Below are 19,792 nucleotides of genomic sequence, written 5' to 3'. Positions count from 1 at the left end.
TGGACGCACAAAATCGATTTTTAAAAGCCTGCTTTATAAAATCGATTTTAATAACATCGATTTTACCCTGTAGTGTGGACGTGGGCTTAGTCTGCAAAATACATTTGGCATATTTTGCTCTAGTGCAATTCTTCATCCAGAGGGCATCTCATAGCACTGCACAAAAGATAATCTTTATTTTAGAGATAGGAAACCAAAGCAGAGATTATTTGCTTAAACTCTGTCAACGGCAGACTTGGGAACACAACCCATGTCTCCTGACCTAGTCACTTGCTCCTTTCTTGATCTAAACACCAGTTTTTAAGAGAGTTATAGCTGGTGCCTGCAAGTAATTCTAAAATTTAGTTTTATGCACATTTGTGTGAAAAACCTAACATTTAACAAGCAGTATATTATTAGTTTGCTTTGCAGTAGCACTTCGGAGCTCTGGTCACAGATCAAGACCCAGAATAAAACTGGAAGAATGATTCATCACGTCTGCAATTGTTCCTTATTCCTAGTTAAGTCTGACACCACCAACAGCTATGAGTCAGCAGAGGCTTGTTGGGGGTATGGTTTGCCTGCCCTGTTTTCAGTCTGTCACAGTAGGATCTTTACCTAGTGCCGGAAATGGGCTCCCAACACTCCTGTCATTTTTCCCTACCCACTGTCAAATATCATCAGCCTCGACTATGAGGAAAAGCCTAGTACTGTACTCCAAGATGCCTGTGATACAGCTACACCCCTACCCCAATATAATGCTGTCCTCTGCAGCCAAAAAAATCTTAACACAGTTTCACTTATAACCTGGTATCTCAAACTTGCTTTGATCCGCCAGAGTGCGCGGCCCCGCCCCCCTGGAGCACTGCTTTACCGCGTTATATCGAATTCGTGTTATATTAGGTCATGTTATATCGGGGTAGAGGTGTATATATTTAGCCAACCACCTTTCCATGCAACTCGGTAGGCGTTTATACCCTCCAAGGAGCAACTGCCTTTTAAAGCTATGACTAAAGATTTGAAGTCATCCTTTAATTATATTCGAGTCTACAGTCACCATCTGACTGGATCGCGGTTTGTTGGCATGAGCCACGAGGATATCTTTGTATCTTATGTATTTCTTATCTCCAGAAGAGACTACAATACTTTTTCTACATAAGGCTACATCTTAAGTTTCAAGTTATAGACTGTAGAATTTGGTAATTTCTTTGTTACAGGTATATTGTTGCATGGTACCTGACACCACTGGTTTTGGAACTTCACTGCTATTTACTTACTACTGGGCAGAATTTGAAGGTGTTGGGTTTGACCTACAAGTCCTAAATGACTTAGGACCTATTTCTGAAACCCCACCTCTTCCTGTGGGACAGTGCCACAGTCATGGTCAGCAGAGTTGGACCACACTCATGTGAGGAGACAGCTGGAGAGAATTCTTTGTGACTACCCCTAAGCTTCAGAACTTCCAACCTCCACTGATATGAAATAGTCCTGCTATAATCAATCCTCAGGCCATGCTAAAAGACACATTCTCATGAACTGAGAGACACTGGGGAGATCATAAAAATAAGTGGTTTTACCTGCTGGTGTGATTACTAATGATTGGGCAAAAGGGAAGTGCTTGGATTAATCTATTTAGATAAATATTTTTTTAAATAAATCAAAGACCATCTAGAGCAAGGATGGATGTATTTTTAATGGCATGTGCCCATAAGCTTATATGTATTTTACTTCATATAATTCACTTCAAAATTTACATCTTCTAATTCAGGGCTGCACTACTTTGCCTGAGCCTGTATTTACGAATAGGGAGGTGGTAGATGAACAAAAATTCAACTGAAGGAGTTGACGATCACTGTCTGGTTTAGAGGCCATCATAATTTGAAGTCTAAAGTATTTCTCACCTTGTCCATAGATTATCTAGGCCAGAGGGATTTAAAGAGGAAAAGCTCTCTATACTGAGTCAGTGGAAAGATTAGGAATTGCCCCATTCTCAGGACTGAGTAGAGTATGGAAATCTCCTCAAAGCACACAGTTGCTATATGATTCTTTTATAGAAAAAGTACCCAATGAGAGATTCTAGCTGTCCCCAGAAAGACTCATTGCAGAAAGAGAAACAGAGATTAAATATTCATGGCTAATAAAAATATTATGTATCTGAAAAGAAAACTGAAGGCCAGGAAAAAGGGGCTATCCGATCTTAATAGGTATATTTGTTTTAATGGAAACAGAAGACCAGAGGGCATGTCTATCCCTCTTAATATGCTTAACACTCCCTTATAAAAAGAGATTCAAAGCCTGGAAGACAAAAGATCTCGTACTTTTCCTTCAAGAAATTTGGCTAAGGGCATCAGATTGAGATAAAATAATTTCTATGCTCCATATCCTGATATTTGCTTTTGATACCACCAATTTTCCAGGAGGCAATCTTCATGCAATATTTTAATGTAGTCTTGCTCAGACCCATCTCCTAGTCATTCTACCTCCTTTTCTAGAGCCTCCATTAAAAGATGGTGTTGGTAAATGCTCCATTGGCTTTATAAATAGGCCTATTTCTCTCAGGGTTAAAGACTATAATTCTATGATTAAATCATGGGATTGAGCAGTAGTGCCTAAATCTGGACCATTTGTTTTCACCTGAGTAGTAGGGTATAGGCAGAGTTTACTTGAATAATTTGATCATTAATTTTATCATCTGGAGCTGAAATTCTCTTTGACTGAACACTTTTAGACTGTTTCCCTTTAACCTTTTCTACCAGGTAGCCTCTGTAGCTACAGAGCACTCTCAGACTCCAGATTTTCTGAACAGCTCAGCAGTCCTTAAAATTCTATCTCCATGCTTGTGGTTCTACATGAGGGAAAAAAAAACAACAACAACCTTCTGACTTTGATATCTGGGTATAGAACACACTACTTGCTCCAAAATGTGCATACACTGTGTTGCAATTGGACCTCTGACTCATCCTTTCCCCCAGAAATATAAACACCAGGGACTCAGCCTAACTGTGCTTTTATTTCTTAATCTTGAATCTGAAATACTTTCAATTAAACAAAGCTGAGAGGTTGGAATAATTCATGGGTAAATATGAGGCTGCTCTCTAACCTCAGAAATGTGAGAGGGAATAACAGGAGTGGTTTGAGTATTGACATTGCCTTTCTGGAACATACCAAGTTATTATTAGTCTTTGAATCCCTTAGTTAAGCTTAAAAATTAGAGAAACTTGCATCTAATAACTTAATTTCAAAAAACCAAACTACTCAGCCTGAAGGGTGCATTACAGGTCCATATGGTATTTACTGATAGCCAAATTATCCAGTAATTTTAACTGTGAAGGGGAGATATTTTCATCCCATGAAAGAAAATCCTGTATATAACCAAAATAATCCAAATCATACAACAGCTTTAGATTATGGCTAGGGCTGTTAGAAATAGGGGCTGCAGCAATATTTAAGAATATTTAAAAAAAAATTTGATCAAAGGACCTTGTGGAAGGAATTTTAATTCACTACCATCAAGACAAATTTATTTATATTGACATTGGTAGCAATTCTAAGGTTAATGTAAATACTGAAGCTCTTATCCTTATACATTCTTGTGAGAGGTTCTCCCAGCCCCCCATACTTTAGCGATTCCCTATCCACTAAACCTCTGACATTGTCTGTCCTGATGGACGTTACCTATTGTGCTCTTCTGGAACAGCCACATTTTCCATTAGGGACATTTTAAAATTTAAATCAGTCATCATCATAATGAAGCTCTTGGTGAGGGGATTATTCCCACAGAAATGTAAGGACCATATCAATTGTAGGGCTCCTCTTTTATCAAATTTACCAATAAGAACAACAGGGACTTTCCCTGCCAGTGCATCTACTGGTATTCTTGTTCCTCTATTATAGAGGAAATAAAGTTATTATGAAAATTATCGTCCAGAAAGCCTTTCAGATCTCTTCCAGATATCTCCTGGGGAGGTTAGAAGACTGGTCTGAGAGCTGAAACTTTTTTGCAGAGGAACAAGCTGACTTTAGGAAAGGCCCCTCAACTATAGATAATGCTTGTGCTCATATTGGACCTATACACATACAATTATCTTCCCTTTGGAGGAGCAATGTGAGCTTAGATTTGAAATCTGCCTGTGATGCTGTTGATAGAGGCTGTTGATAGAGGCAGTCTTGGTGGTGGTGTGGGAGGCGGATAATGGCATCTAGAGTTAGAATAGGGAAAAAGGGTGAGTTATTTTCATCAGGAAGGGTAGGAGTCAGAGTTGTTTATGTGTCCCCATTTTAATTTTTATATTAATGAGGTAGTGGCACAATTAGAGGGGGAGCATTATTCTACCCCTAGAATTCTGAACAGACTAATGTCACTCCTCCGGTATGCAGATATGGTTTTGTTGTCCCAAACTCCTTTGGTCTGAAGCATCTGCTTAAAGATTACCATTTTCTTTTCTTTTGTGTCAGCAGGAGTGTATGATTTACTTATCAGAAAACTAAAGCAGTTACCTTCAGCCATAGACCAAAATTGCATAAGTGGATAATTGCCCACTGTACTGAACTGAACAGGTTGAGTCCTTTTCTTATCTGCGTATTTGTTTTTTATACAGGGGTGTATGAGACAAACAGGAGGCTTAAGGACCATGCAAGCAGCTCTTACTTTCCCATGTGCATGGGGTAGTTTAATTTCACGCACTGGCTCTCAGTGTTTATTGCTAGTGTTTATGCTCACATATTATATGGTGTGGAAATTTGGGATGGGAAAGAACTTATGTCATTAGAGATGGTACAAAATCAGTTTTAGCAGAATGCTTGGTCTGCCTACTTATAACTCTACTGCTTTACTTAGGGTAGAGGTGGGAGAGTGCTCCATTTCAACCAAAGCACAATGCCTCTCTAACTGGTTATGAATTCAGCATAAGAATTTATATCAGATGACAATGTTATATTTGGAGAAACAACTTAATAGGTCTCAAACTTTAAGTTTCCCTGGCTTTTGCAAGTACATCTATATCCACATTGTGTCAAGTATCAGATTGGTAGCCGTGTTAGTCTGTATCTGTAAAAGCAGCAGAGAGTCCTGTGGCACCTTATAGACTAACAGATGTTTTGGAGCATGAGCTTTCGTGGGTGAATACCCACTTCGTCAGATGCATCTGACGAAGTGGGTATTCACCCACGAAAGCTCATGCTCCAAAACGTCTGTTAGTCTATAAGGTGCCACAGGACTCTCTGCTGCTTATATCCGCATTGTGTGTGGTTTTCAGCAACAGGTTTAGTCAGCACTTTTCAAGTGTAAAAAAAATTAAGTTTAGCATTTAAGATGTTTGTAAACAATTAGATATAGCAGATGTTAAACAAAACAAAGGTCTCCCTTGAAGGCCATCTATACATTTGAGAAATGTAGAGTAAAATAAGCTAAGGCAGGCCTTCAGAGCACTGCTTTCAAAACAATGCAGTCAGCTTATTTGAAAAGCAGGTATATTAGCACTGAAAGACACCCCTGATGCCCATACAGGCTTGCCAGCTTGAAGATTTGTTACAACTTTTTTTTTTAAATCAGCAGCCATTTCCCCCTCAAACAACAATTTTCAGTCTTAGCCCAGAAGCCTTTTGGCTCATTGGTTTAAATTAGAATATTTGTAATAAAGAGATGGTTCAGTCATATGGTCAATTGTTCTATTTACCCAGGTGGCAGCAAAAGCAAGAATTATGTGAAGTTTCTCTTTATGGTCTAAAATGGATCTACTTTAACTTTTGTTTTATGGACTGTTTGAAAAGTGTAATTTGAATTTAGAAGGGCTGAATTTATTTGTATTGTGACAATTTTAAAATTCCTTACTCTGTCAAACATTGTGGTTAATTACTAGCACTATACTAATAAAATAAATATTTCACTCCTTATAAAAGATTCCTAACATGACTTAGTGGCACAGCTGAGAACTTTGCCTGTTTTTGCCCTTCATTCCCTGATTGGCTAATATAGGCTTGTTTCACTTCACTGGACAGACCTTTCATTCCCACACACGTTATTTGACAATGAAATCTGAAGGTTTGAAAGTGTTCATTAAATGACAGACTACAAATGGTCACAGCTTAAATAAATTAACACTGATGAGATGAACAAGTCAGACCTCAATTCTGCAGCTTTCCAGATTTGAGAAGCTGTATTTTTATAGAAGCCATTTGCCATTTTTCTTACTAACTGCTTTAAATATTCAGCACAAAGAGACCTCTGCACTGAATCAGACTAGGATGCCGTGCAAGCCAAGTGAGAACTGTATCTGAGAGTACAATTACTCTGAACTCCTACATTGTGAATTAGGCTAGGGAGCAGGGTAAGAGGAGGAGCAACACATTTCAAGAAGCCTAGTAACTTAAGTGCACACCTGTTAACACCAAGCCAGGTTAAAACAGATGAGCTAAATCAGTGTGATTGGTGCTCATGTAACCTTTAGGTGGGCTAGAGCAGAGGTTCTCAACCTTTTTCTTTCTGAACCCCTGCCTGTGCCACAACAACTGGTTTTCTACATATAAAAGCCAGGGCCAGCTTTAGGAGGTAGCAAGCAGGGCAATTGCCTAGGCCCTCTCCCCCGCAAAGCTAAGTTACTCAGGCTTTAGCTTCTGCCTCAGGTGGTAGGGCTCAGGGCCCCAGGTGGTGGGGTTTCAGCTTTCTGCCCTGGACCTGAGAGAGTCTAATGCTGGCCACGTTTGGAGGACCCCCTGAAACCTGCTCACAGCCCCCCAAGGGGCCCCAGACCCATATTTGAGAACCACTGGGCTAGAGCAGTGTTTCTCAACAACCAATCCATGGACCAGTGCTGGTCCCTAAGATCTCCCTGACACAGTTTAGAAAAGACACAAGCTGGTCCCTGGTTTCAAAAAGGCTGAGAAATACTAGGCTAGAGTTTACTTTATGCTTCTCCACTTCCTAAAAAAAACCCAATTGCCATAGAAAAGCACCTGGAGACCCAAAATTCAGTCATTTAGGATTTTCAGCAAGGATCACACAGGGTCAGCCTGCCCACTAAGTCCAAAAAGAACAAAAGGAATTAAATTTAGTTCTTAAGTCACAGTTTTACAGAGATAAAGAAACAATAGTAATGACTTAATTTCTACAACATAAACATAGCTATTTTATAATTCACATACATTATCTTCAGTTATACACAAACAACAAAAACAAATTAAATCTAAACAGGTCAGTCCCCACAGAAACACAGTGGGGAGAAATTCAGAGTTCCCAAAAAGCTTAGGTTGAGATCACCTGAGTCTCACTTGCAGTTTTTGACAGCCAAAATCTATACAGTCTGCTATGTCAGAAGACTGCAACAACAATTTACCTCCACTCACTTGCAGAAATCTTCAGCTGGAATCCCTGCAGACTCTTCCTCCTTTGCTGAAATCACTCTTAGCTAGTCAGTTGATTAGCCGACCATTAGATTAGGTATATAGATTTTTTTTAAACCCTGTTATAAGAAAGATACAAAACTGAGAACAGCAAAATAAATGACTTTCCCCATCATCCCATTCAAATAAGAGAAAAGTGAATCATACTAGTTGAGATAGTTTAACTAAAACAGCATGGCTAAAATAAAATGACATTCCAAATATAAAATAAAAACAAAAATTAATCAGTTTTCCCCTTTCTATAATTAACTCTGCCAGGGTGGCAGGGTTAACAATATCACTAACCTGCTGCAAAATGCTTCAGAATTAGGGAAAACAGGCTGCTTTCTGCTCCTGTGGATCAACTTCTTCAAATCCACACAGGGCACATGGCTACTTGCCCTCACAGAGTTTGAGTCCAGCTACAAGGACCCTATTGAGTATACCCAAAACTACCACACCCAATTCCAGAAACTTCTGAGTGTGCAGTGTTAATTGGGCATCTGCCTAGCAACAATGAAGTAGACAACTCATTCATACCTGCCCTCCCCCACAGATCTCTTAAAGAGATATTTTCCTATTAGGCACACGGGTTACACTTAACTGTTGCTTCTGTGCGCACACTTCCTCCATGACTCAACTTGCTTCCAAGGAGGGGACTGCAACTCCCAGCATCCTTTGACAATTTGTTGTTCTTAGTCACCAAGGGGATACCAGAGTGGTTCGGGTTTAGGCAGCCAAAGTCTTTATATCAACAGACCTTCAATGCTTTGTGAGGGCCACATCTTAACAGTACTTCACTGAGCACTTCTCTCCTTCCATTCATAATTGTATACTATCCCTAACCACAGCAATTTCTTTCTGGAGAGAGTGATAGCTGAACATACTCTAAATATTTTTCTGTCTTAACAGCTCAGAATGAGAGCCACTCCCAATCAGCCAGCTCTCTGTAGGCCAGTTTGACAGCCCCTATTCTGCAGTTTGTCCTCTCTTCCCTTTTTACAGGCTTTTCTTTCATGACCTATTTATTTCCTGTTGCTACATGAATGGCACCTATTGCTCACACCCACTAGGGGTCACACTTCTACATCTTTCATTGAGTTACCAAGGCCTTAGCGAAGAGGTAAGTTAACACCAATTTGAAGGCATGTTCTGTCACAAAAACAGTTTCCTTAAATCATCCTCATCATGGAAATATAAGAATAAGTATTCATTCTGTATTTGACTGAAAAACTGCATCACAGTCCCTTAGGATGTTAGGTTTCCCTGGCCCAGTTTTGTCATGAGTGCATTTCCCCCACATGGAATAAGAAATCAGCACTTGCCGCTGCAGATGATAAGGAGTATCAGGTATGGCACTATTCATCTTAAAAAGAAATGTATGCTGATGAGGGTTTCATAGGGCTTAAAGCATGACAGCATTGCTAATTCATTCTTGCTCTTTGTATGGCATCTTTCGGGCTTATTTCTGTTTAACTGCCTTTTTGGAAAGTAACCACTGATTCTCTCTTGCCTCAGAAATTTATGATGTGGAGGTTTTCTTCTAGTTTTCATTTAAATATTTGCTAGATACTCACTGTAGCTATAATAATAGGAGTTTTAATGTGGGTGTAGTTTGCTAAAATCCTGAACGATGTGTTATTTCCTTCTCTCACACACAAACACAGCCAAATTCTCAATATTTTTGATTTTTTACCAAAATGTACTGCATAGTGCCCTTAAACTTTCCATCCATGGAAAAATAGTGGAATGAGATAGGAGGAGAGAAAGCTACGCATAGGTTAGCTGATGCTCTTTACAGAATTGAAAATACCTTGTTAAAAGAAGGGCTTTTCCTCAATTTTTCCTTAAGTAATTTTCCCCAAATGTATTAATCATTCTGCAGTCTTCGCATCAGTATACAAGAAGAGCTGGAAAACAGTCTAGTTCATCTAAAGAACAGTATCTAATATTCTAGCACCCAGCCTGACTTGGAAACTAGTATTTTCTAAACATGTTTCTGTTTTAAGTTCCTAAATGAAATATTACAATAGCTTGGTATGAACTCCTATCACTCTAAGCAACTAACCTATGCTATCTCTAGTTACTCCTTCTCTTCTAAAACTAGATTTATGCTACCTTAAATCTTTTATCAACATTAGCTGCTGAATTCTACCCACATTATTAGCCAGTCAGAGATGAATAATCATTTAAATTAAAAGGCCTGCCTACAAACGGAAACCAAGCTGAAAACAATTACTGATTATATGCCAAAAAAGCCACCTTGTAAAAGCTTATCTGAGTAACAACATATATATTTTTCATACATACCGTTTTAAAATTCCTTAGCACCAGTGGGTAAAACCTTTTAAAAATTAGTTTCTCAAACCAATTCAAGGAGACAGTTTATGCAAATCACAGTTTCTATCTTCCCATTGAAGATCCAAGGCCAATTGAATGCAGTGGGAGTCTTTCCAGTAAAAAAAAGATTTTATCTTTTTAAAATCCTCTCCTCAGACAGTACAAGCAAAGACAGAAAGAAGCTGATGAGGGAAGATTGGTTGGCAACATGTGGAACATGTTAAGAATCCTATTTAAGGTATTATAATCTAAATATTTTACACATATTCATACAAACACTTTGTCTATAATCTGTATACTTTATATGGGAGGCAATGTATCAGTGGGTAGAACTTAGAACAGATCTGTGTTCTAAACACTGTCTTGTACTATGATCTTGAGCAAGTCATTTGGGCCCAAATACTCAAGGGTATTTAGGCAGCTAAATAGCCTCTTTGTCAATTCAGTACCCCATCTGTAAAATGTGGATATTACCCATGTTTGCAGAGAGCTTTGATATCTTTGCAAGCAAAGTGCTGTAGCAAATCCAAAGTATTCTTTTTATGTTATATACATTTTCTGTATAGACACTGATTTTTATTATATGAGAACTGGCCAGTTTTGTAATAATTTTAATAAGTGAATTATAAACCTGCATTAATACAATGTTAATTTTGCATAGCTAAAGTCCTAAGAAGTTAGCAATTGCAAATAACTCAACCAACCACACTGTACATGCTGTATTTTAAGCCATAAATGTAGGCCTTCATTTTGCAAGTACTTGTGCTGTACCCCACAGGTGGCCTGAACTGTTACATTCTAGTGAAAGCACAAATAGAAGCTCTATTTGTGTATGGGGAGGCATAGTTCTTTGCAGCACTATGCAGTAGTAGTAAATCTCAAGCCTCCTGTACATCCAGATCCTGATCCAATACTCAAGTGACGTCAGTGGAAGGTGTCAGGGTGGATATTTCAACACTGCAGCTGCAAGTGAACCTCCCAGTCTGGGTAGGCAGACAAACCCTAGCTCTGCTTGAGCTACGGTCTCTCCGCTCGCCTTTATCCTTATTCCTGCTACAAGGCAGGAGTATCTTGGAAGCCACATAGCAGTTTTGGCAATGCAGGACCAGCTTCTCCTGCATATCTTCTTCTGCTCATCTCTCTCTCTCTCTCTCTCCTTTTTTTTTTACTGTCCATATACATATGCAACATTCCGCATCTGCACTGACAGGATCAAGCCCAAGGTGTCTACTTCAATGCATTGAGCATTCATGTAAAACTGGTTACCTGGGAATTTACAAGCTGTGCTGTCAAAGCTCTTGCATCTGGTAATCTCTGCAAATCTAAATCATCCCTAGGTTGATTTAGCTTTTCTTAAAAGGAATGTTGGAAAATCTACATCCTATAAGTCCGTCCAAAATGTATTTTTCAAACTTTGCTCCTGTTTTTGTGTGTCTTACTAATAATGAATGTGATAATCTTTCTAAACAGATTACTGGAGATTTAGATCAAGTTCTGAATCTTGGCTGTAGATGTCCTTATGTGGCTGAATAACTGATATAAATATCTGCTGTGAAGAGATTAATTATGCAACAACACACATTCACTAATCTTGTACATTTATTAGACAGACACAGCTAAAGTCTAAACCCTCATTGCTATATGATGCTGAGCTAACTGTAGTTTGTCTTGCATGACAACCTTTTCCACCATTCTTAATGCAAAACTGTTGACTTGGCTCATCTTCTTTTGGCTCTCAAGCCTTAACCATGGACTGAGTGCAATCAAATCAAGGTCCCCAGCGTGCATATACATACAGTAGGGTGACCAGATGTCCTGATTTTATAGGGACTTGTCATAAACAGATAAGTAAGAGTTAATAGAACAGAAGTACTTCATATCTCTTTTGCCTGTAAAGGGTTAACAAGATCAGTGAGCCTGGCTGTCACCTGACCAGAGGACCAATCAGGGAACAGGATACTTTCAAATCTTGAGGGAGGGAAGTTTTTGTGTGTGCTGTTAGTTTTTGGTGGTTGTTCACTCTGGGGGCTCAGAGGGACCAGACATGCAACCAGGTTTCTCTCCAATCTCTCTGATACAGGCTCTTATGTGCTCAGAATAGTAAGTAATAGGTAGATAAGGCGAGTTAGGCTTATGTTTGTTTTCTTTATTTGCAAATCTGTATTTGGCTGGAAAGAGTTCAAATGTGAATTTGGCTGGAAGGAGTTCAAATTTTTATTTTGCTGAAAGGATTTTAATTTGTACTTGTATACTTAGACTGGGAGGATATCCCCAGTGTCTATAGCTGAAAGACCCTGTAACATATTCCATCTTAAATTTACAAAGATAATTTTTACTGTTTTTTTCTTTCTTTAATTAAAAGCTTTTCTTGTTTAAGAACCTGATTTGTTTTTTTATTGTGGTGAGACCCCAGGGAACTGGGTCTGGATCCACCAGGGAATTGGTGGGGAGAAAGGAGGGAAGGGGGAGAGGAAGGTTAATTTTCTCTCTGTGTTAGGATTACTTTCTTTCTCAGGGAGAGTCTGGGAGGGGGAGAGACAAGGAGGGGGGAAGGTGAATTTTCCTCTCTGTTTTAAGATTCAAGGAGGTTGAATCACAGTAATCTTCTAGGGTAACCCAGGGAGGGGAAGCCTGGGAGAAGCAATGGTGAGGGAAAGGGTTTACTTTCCTTGTGTTAAGATCCAGAGGGACTGGGTCTTGGGGGTCCCCAGGCAAGGTTTTGGGGGGGACCAGAGTATACTAGGCACTGGAATTCCTGGTTGGTGGCAGTGCTACAAGCACTAAGCTGGTAACTGAGCTTAGAGGAATTCATGCTGGTACCCCATCTTTTGTACGCTAAGGTTCAGAGTGGGGAATTATACCATGACAAGACTGTCCCAGTTTTTGGGTCTTGTTCTTATATAGGCACCTATTACCCTCCACCCCATCCTGATTTTTCACACTTGCTGTCTGGTCACCCTAACATACACACACAAAGTTACGGACTAGGGTTGATACAGAAGATCTGAGCTGCATGTAAGATCTCTTAAATATAATTGTAAGTCCCAGACTATTTCATTCTGAAGTTTTGCATTCTTTACTATAAGTTGCTCAGTTGCAACGTCGTTGAAGTTTGTCGTAAACTTTCCCCTTTCCTCCCCACCCTCTTGAAAAAAGAAGAAAAATCCAGACGATTACAGATTTTTTTGTCCGTGGACAGAACAGGATGAAAAATGCAAATGTGTCTAATAATAATAATAATAATAATTGGAGATATACCTATCTCCTAGAACTGGAAGGGATCTCGAAAGGTCATCAAGTCCAGCCCCCTGCCTTCACTAGCAGGACCAAGTACTGATTTTTGCCCCAGATCTGTAAGTGTCCCCCTCAAGGATTGAACTCACAACCCTGGGTTTAACAGGCCAATGCTCATCATTTCACAGTGTGAAAATATCATTTTGATTAATACAAATATATTTAAAACAATATAATTTGTTTAATAAATTATTGAAAGGGGGAAATGTTTTGTTTTATGGGCTAGCTTTGCTGAGTGTCAGTGCTATGGGGAAGGACAGAGGTGAGTTCTGTGTGGAAAATTGTGTAGTCAAAACTACTTTAGCTCTGAAGATATTAAGCAGGTAGTGCTGGTGGACAAACCCTGCTAAGTCTGGTTGCCCCAGCAACGGATACTACTTTGCTGTCTCTAGATCTGGTAAAAATATTTGGCACATTTTTTTTTAAAGAAAATGGCCCCTTTTGTGATGATAAAACTTTTTATTAAAAAAAAATTGTCAACAATATAGAATGTTTACTTTTTTGTGACTTTTTTTTCAAAAATTTAAATTCTTTCTGACATTTTTTTACTGCAGAAAACTTGGTTTCAATAAGAAAACACTGGTTTAGCAAACAAAATATGTCTTATCAGAATATTGGTAAACTTTCTATAACAATTTTGGCAAAAACATCACTAAAAGTTTCAAAAAGATGAAAAAACATTTTGAAATTTGCCCTGCAGGTTTCTTCCTGCCTTTTGACCAGCTCTGTCTCTCTGTGGAGAGGGAAAGTAGAGCTCTGCTGCAGACTTCTATCTGCCTGAGGCCCCCTTATTTGTCTCCTTCCACTCATTGCCAAGTACAAAGAGCTCATCCTCTGGCAGCTTCTACTCTGGAGAGGCCAAACGTTCTATTTCTGGTCTATCCCTGCTCCCTGTCACAATATTATCTCTGCCACTGACTTTCCAGGAAGACTTAAAGGACTTCAAGCATCTATGACAACATAAATTAACCATTGTTGGACATATTAACACTATTTAGGGGAAACAAAACCCAGCAATCAGCCATTATGCTGTTGGGAAACATTCCTCACCAGTCCCATGATAGCAGTCAAAGAAGTCTAGAGCCAAATTAGCTTATCCATGAAGTAGATGGAAAATTCCACACAGTGATAAATGCTTGAAGCGATGAACGAGTGAAAAGAATCTGGATTCACCCTCCAGAACACTTCAGACATTAGTCATGAAGGAAGGGGGTGGGGGGGAATTTTAACCGCAGTCATGGGAAAAGAATATACAAACTCTCTGGTGCAATCAGTTGGCTTTGGAAGGAGGTTTCCATCACTAGCTTGCTTGTCTCGCTCTGCCTCTTACTTGTCTTGGGTCATCTCAGTATAGTGAGGTGAGCCAGGAAGACAATGTGAAGCACAACACATTTAGGGGTTATGATATCAATGCCCAAGAACAAAAGGTGATCAGAATATCCTTAAGGGACAGGAAAGAGTGGTCCAGTGGTTGAAGAGCATTTTCATTCAGAGTTCTTAAACTTCAAACCTAAGAGAAAAGGGAAAGGAGCATAAAAAACTGTCAATGACATGGCTGCTGAAGTAAAATGGGTAGGTAAAGAGGCACACTGGCAGACACTGTGAAAGAGTTCCACAGCAAGGGACTCTGACTGAGAAAGTCTTAGATCCACTCTGGTCTAGTCTAAATCTAAGGACTAAGAGCAGATCTAGCTCAGTTGATCATAACTGTCTTGTCTCCCCAGATCCATCATTACAGGGACTAATAAGTCCATGTAGCCATAACCAGTCCCACCCTCAGCCTGCCAAATCCCCACCTCCCAACAGCGTTAACCAACTTTCAGGACCACTATGTATGTGGTCCTAGGACAGACCTGGCTCCTAGGGCTGAGAGTGCAAATAGAGGCCCTCAGAGCAGGAGGTAAAGGACATCTTACAATAAACTCCATCATCACCTCCCCCTGCCATCCTAGGCCAGGCGCTGTGGGGGAAGCAAACTTTCTTTAGGAAATGTTGCTTCCACTGTAGAGAACAGGAGCAGTGGAGATGTCTGGCCATGCTCTTAGCTGTTGGTCGGATGCTGGTGGTTGCCTAGGAGCTACCAAGTTCTCACATGGTATCTGATGATTTTTAAGCCAACCTCATGATGTTTGGGGAGCCTGAATCATGGTTTTGATTGCTTGGGCTTGGCAATACTGAATTAATTATCGTATTTGGTGCTTAGGCAGTACTTTCTATGTAAGGTGGGCAAATGAACCTGAGACAGCTGGAGCTGGTCAACTCCTCCTCCCTCCCCTGCTCTGACACATTAGGTGCAAGGGAGCAGGAGGGGAAGCATCGAGAAGGGGAGAGGGAGTAGTAGTAAGTCTTGACTTCCTCTTTACCGGTCCAACTGAAAAAGAAACCTTGATAACTACCTGCAGCCCTGCATACAAGTGCATTTTAGCTCTAATGAGTGAAAGAGAGATACTCTGGGCAAATATGTAGCTGTCCTCCAGCTGGCGACCGTCAGTAAATATGCTGCACTCTCTGCTGGTTCCTGCTAGCCCCATCGCTAATAGTGAGGGTCCCAGTCACTGGCAACATTTATATGTAAGAGGACAGCAATTGCGACTGCTGATTTTTGTCTTCCCCAGCTGCCTATGGTCCACAGCACAGGAAAGAGGAGCACAGGCATCTGGTGGTAGCGGTGGACAGTGGTTGATACCAATGTCCTTGGCTCCCTCTGCTGTGCGTGGCAGAAAGCGCTGCTTGTAGAGGAGTTGTCTGACCATGTCCTGCCTTCCGGAAGCGATTGGAAGTTTCTGTTGATGTTTTTTGGCTGCTCTCGCTGTCCATTGTTCAGGGCCCTGCAGAGAATTCTTCCCTCTGACAAAATTTTTTTTTTTAATTGGACCTACATTTAAAAATCAATTTGGAAAATATGTTGCTTTAAATGAACTCAGTTTTAACAATCAGTTCAAGATGTGTCATTCCCTGAGCCAGCAGGGGCTGGGAGCACAGTACACGCAGCCCACTCAGCCCCTCAGCTTCCCTCCGGCAGAGGGAGGGTTACTGCGATGCAGGCAAGAGGTACTGCAGCTGTAAAAGAAAGGAAGGCCTACAAAACCTAAAAGAAAAACAAGGTGTGAATAGCAAAACCTGTATTGATGCTTTAAATCTGTGTAATACTTCATTTAATCAGGGTTAGATCCTTCATTTGCAAGGAGAGTTGGCTGCAGTGTTTTAATAGGTCTTTTCCAGTTCTAATCTCTAAAACCCTACCTGTTCTTGGCAAATTACCTGTTGTAGCATATACCAATAAAAGATACAGGCTGCAAAGACTTGGGGAAAGGTAGCAACAACAGAAGCAAGCAGGACCAGGCTAATGTAGCCTGCCAACTTCCCACCCCAAAGTTACTGAGACTCAAAGCCAATCATTGCTGCAACACCAGAGATTAAAATTCTTCAGAACACAGTCACTCATTCTCTAAGGACAAAGTGGTGTTCCAAAAGCATTCTTGACACAGCTATGCAGTTGAGGCTCTTGTCAATATCTATAGACGTGGGTGATAACTGATAAGGAATAACTGGGAATTTGGCTGAGAAAATGAAGGACACAGTGCCTGGAATAAATCAAAGTGTAGGACTGTCAGAAATGGATGTCGGAGGAACATTAATACGATGTAATGTGCGGGGATAATGAATCAAGACAGGCTTAGAAGGAATGAATTCTTCTAAGTAAGCAATAATATATGACTGGGTGTGTATTTGCCAGTCAATATTACCCTGGCAGGGCTTGCAATTTTCCTGGTATGGTGCACTCCTTTTATAAGAATCACCTCTGTCCTGGATGATTTGTTTCTTATAAACAGTTGATTCTTACAAGTGGAGTATCTTAGTACTTTAGGAATGATTTTGTCCCTGTGGTTTTGATTCCTATATGTGGCTGATTCTTATATCAGTGATTCTTATAAATGGAGTGCACTGTCCCACAGAATATATTTTCTTTGAATGTAACCATGGACATGATTTTTTAATTTAGAACTTTATCCCATTGACTTCAGTGGCTTGGACTCTTTCCATTGACTACAGTATGCTTCGGATCAGGGTCTTTTTTCAGTAGATTGAGTTGGCAATATTAGGTAAGTGCAGAGAGGCACACGCTAGATAACAGGTTTCAGTGCAGGGGCGACATAGTTTCCATTGAGAGTTGCTATGTTGCTTAATAATGATCTGGCAACATTTTGAGACTTGCACTGTAAGAAGAATTTCTAGAAATAAAGAACATTCTGAGTGTGGGAGAAATTTAAACTAGTGACCATAATGTGCAGTCAGTCTCAGCCATCTGTTCTTTCTCTTTCATTTTTCTCTTCTATTTCCCACCCTTTAATTCCTTCTTGCACCTGAATCTGTACCATACATAGTGTATAAAACATGGATTCCAATATGCTCATCTGACTTTTGTGTTTTTAATTGTGTTGCTGCTTTTGGTGTTTGTGCATGTTTGTGATCCACAGCTATCTTTTTTTCCAATGTAAATTATACCTATAATATAAAATATACAACCATGTGGTGTGAAATAAAAGTTTTGTTTGCATAAGAGGGTCCTCCCAAAATATCACTTTTCTATGTCACCTTTCTTGCAGACAAAACCATCTTTAAAATATTTTAGGGAGTTTTACAGTTTTTTCTCCCAATTTTCCATCTAAAGATACAGATTATCTTAGTTATTCACACTGAGTTAACTGCTCTACTCACTGCTCAATGATGCCTCCTTCTGGCTGTTCTGGGGATTAGCTCTGCCCAGCTGACACCCTTGCACTCTGTCACTCTCCGTTTCTCTCTCACTCCAGGAGCTGCTGCTTTCTGTTCATGATTCAGTCCTGATATTTTCCAAGTCTCTCAGGAAAAAACAGCATTCAACAGTCCTCACGCCCGCTGTCCAGACCCTGTCACTCCTGCCATGACTCAGAAAGTCTGCTAGTTCATTGCTCCTGGCAGCACCACTCAGCAATGGTAGATTTTTTTTAAAATGGTGTCTGAAGTTAGGTTTCTAAATCCATATTTAGGCATTTTAAATAATAATACTTAATAAAGTTTGCTTTTTTTCAGGAGAGCTAAGTACTCACAACTCCTGCTGAAGTCACTGGCCTGGTTGAAAATCAGCCCACTTATTTCAGTGCCAAATATGAACTTGGTACAGTGTTTCTCAAACTGGGGTCACCGCTTGTGTAGGGAAAGCCGCTGGTGGGCCGGGCCCGGTTTGTTTACCTACCCCATCTGCAGGTCTGGCTGATCACGGCTCCCACTGGCCACGGTTGCTGCTCCAGGCCAATGGGGGCTGCTAGAAGTGGTGGCCAGTAAGTCCCTCGGCCTGCGCTGCTTCCAGCGGCCCCCATTGGCCTGCAGCGGTGAACTGCGGTCAGTGGGAGCTGTCATCGGCTGGACTTGCTGACAGGGCAGGTAAACAAACCGACCCGGCCCACAAGGGGCTTTCCCTACACAAGCAGTGACCCTAGTTTGAGAAACACTGACTTAGTAGCTTAAGTTTAGACACTCAGGGTGAAATCCTGGCCCCATTGAAGTCAATGGCAAAACTACCATTGTCTGCAATGGGACCATGATTTCACTCCCATTATTTAGATTTTTGGCCTTCATACCTAATTCTTCAGAGTCACAAGATGTAGAACTGTAAATTGATCACTGAACAGAGTTAATATATATATATATTCCCCCCCTTGCATTTTGACATAATATATATTTACTTTTTATAGGATAACACTTGTGTTCTTTCTCTTTATATTGATATTATAGGGCCCAGTCATGCCCACACTGAAGTCAATGCTCAGTGAGAGCAGAAGTAATTTTTTTTTAAATAAATAACAAGTTAACTACACACTAAAAAGTAGAGATCTTTGTTCAGACCATAAAGAGGTTATGGATGAGATTTAAACTTTTAAGTCTGTTTGCACATCATAAAATGGAAGGAAAGTAAGAGCAAGAGAATTGTATAGAAAATGCAATCTATAGGAATCATAAAATATAATCACAGTGCAATAATCTATATCATTATCCATAGGGGATAACCCATGGCAACTCTTGTTGAAATATACAGCATAAGGCTACAGTAATCAGATGAAATACAAAAAAGGCTTGCAATAACATGATTATACACATTTTCAACTAAGGTTGAGTGCCTAGGGATTAACATTAGTGGGAATGGGGCATTCAGATCCCATATGCAGCTTTGAAAATCTCAGCCCTAAATCCTTACTTGGGAACCCAAATAACTGGCCTTATTTTCAAATGTACTAAGTTCAAACAACTCTCATGGACCTGAAACTTTTGGCTCAGTGTTGTTATTGGTGAATAGAAGCAGTCTGTACAAGTCATTGAGTTAAATGCTGATACGCTTGCATATGCACTTTTCCACAGAAAACAGAGATGTGCAACTATTGTGTTTTAACCATTGTTGAGTGAACGGCACCACCCAAACTTTACATGTAGGCAGAACTTTAAAATCAATTCACCTCCCTCCAAACTGAGGGCTGACCGTTTTCTATTCAATACGTGCATCTAATATGCAGTACATTTTGTTTTTGTCAACCCAGGAAAAATGTAGATACTGTATATTCTAGGTTTCTGTTTACCCCTTAATCCAAAACATAGAGCGAGGGAAAGGATGAGAGAAGGAAAAATGTTGAAGCGGCTAGACTTTGTAAATACATTTTCCCTTTTTTTATGTGTTTTCACTACCTTGGCAGAATGGCTTTGTTGAATAGAACAGTAATAACAAATTGAATAGGTCCACCAAACTGTATTGGATGACTAGCTGATTAGA

The 19,792-nt window shown here is 40.0% G+C and overlaps 1 long non-coding RNA gene across 2 annotated transcripts in view; it reads right to left on the bottom strand.

Annotated features, from left to right (window-relative positions):
• Positions 1-7,854, bottom strand: part of LOC115645985 — a 73,868-nt gene extending 66,014 nt beyond the window's left edge. The window contains exons 1-2 of one of the 2 annotated variants that reach the window (XR_003998890.1): positions 7,663-7,854; positions 7,311-7,436 (exon numbers count right to left, since the gene is read on the bottom strand). This is a non-coding gene — a long non-coding RNA (uncharacterized LOC115645985). The remainder of the gene's footprint in view (positions 1-7,310; positions 7,437-7,662) is intronic. The other variant, XR_003998891.1, reaches the window with a different exon arrangement.
• Positions 7,855-19,792: the final 11,938 nt, after the last annotated feature.

This window comes from Gopherus evgoodei, chromosome 2, assembly GCF_007399415.2.
Source record: "Gopherus evgoodei ecotype Sinaloan lineage chromosome 2, rGopEvg1_v1.p, whole genome shotgun sequence".
NCBI lineage: Eukaryota > Metazoa > Chordata > Testudines > Testudinidae > Gopherus > Gopherus evgoodei.
The sequence above is the reverse complement of the archived record's forward strand: the minus strand, read 5'-3'. Positions and strand labels throughout refer to the sequence as shown.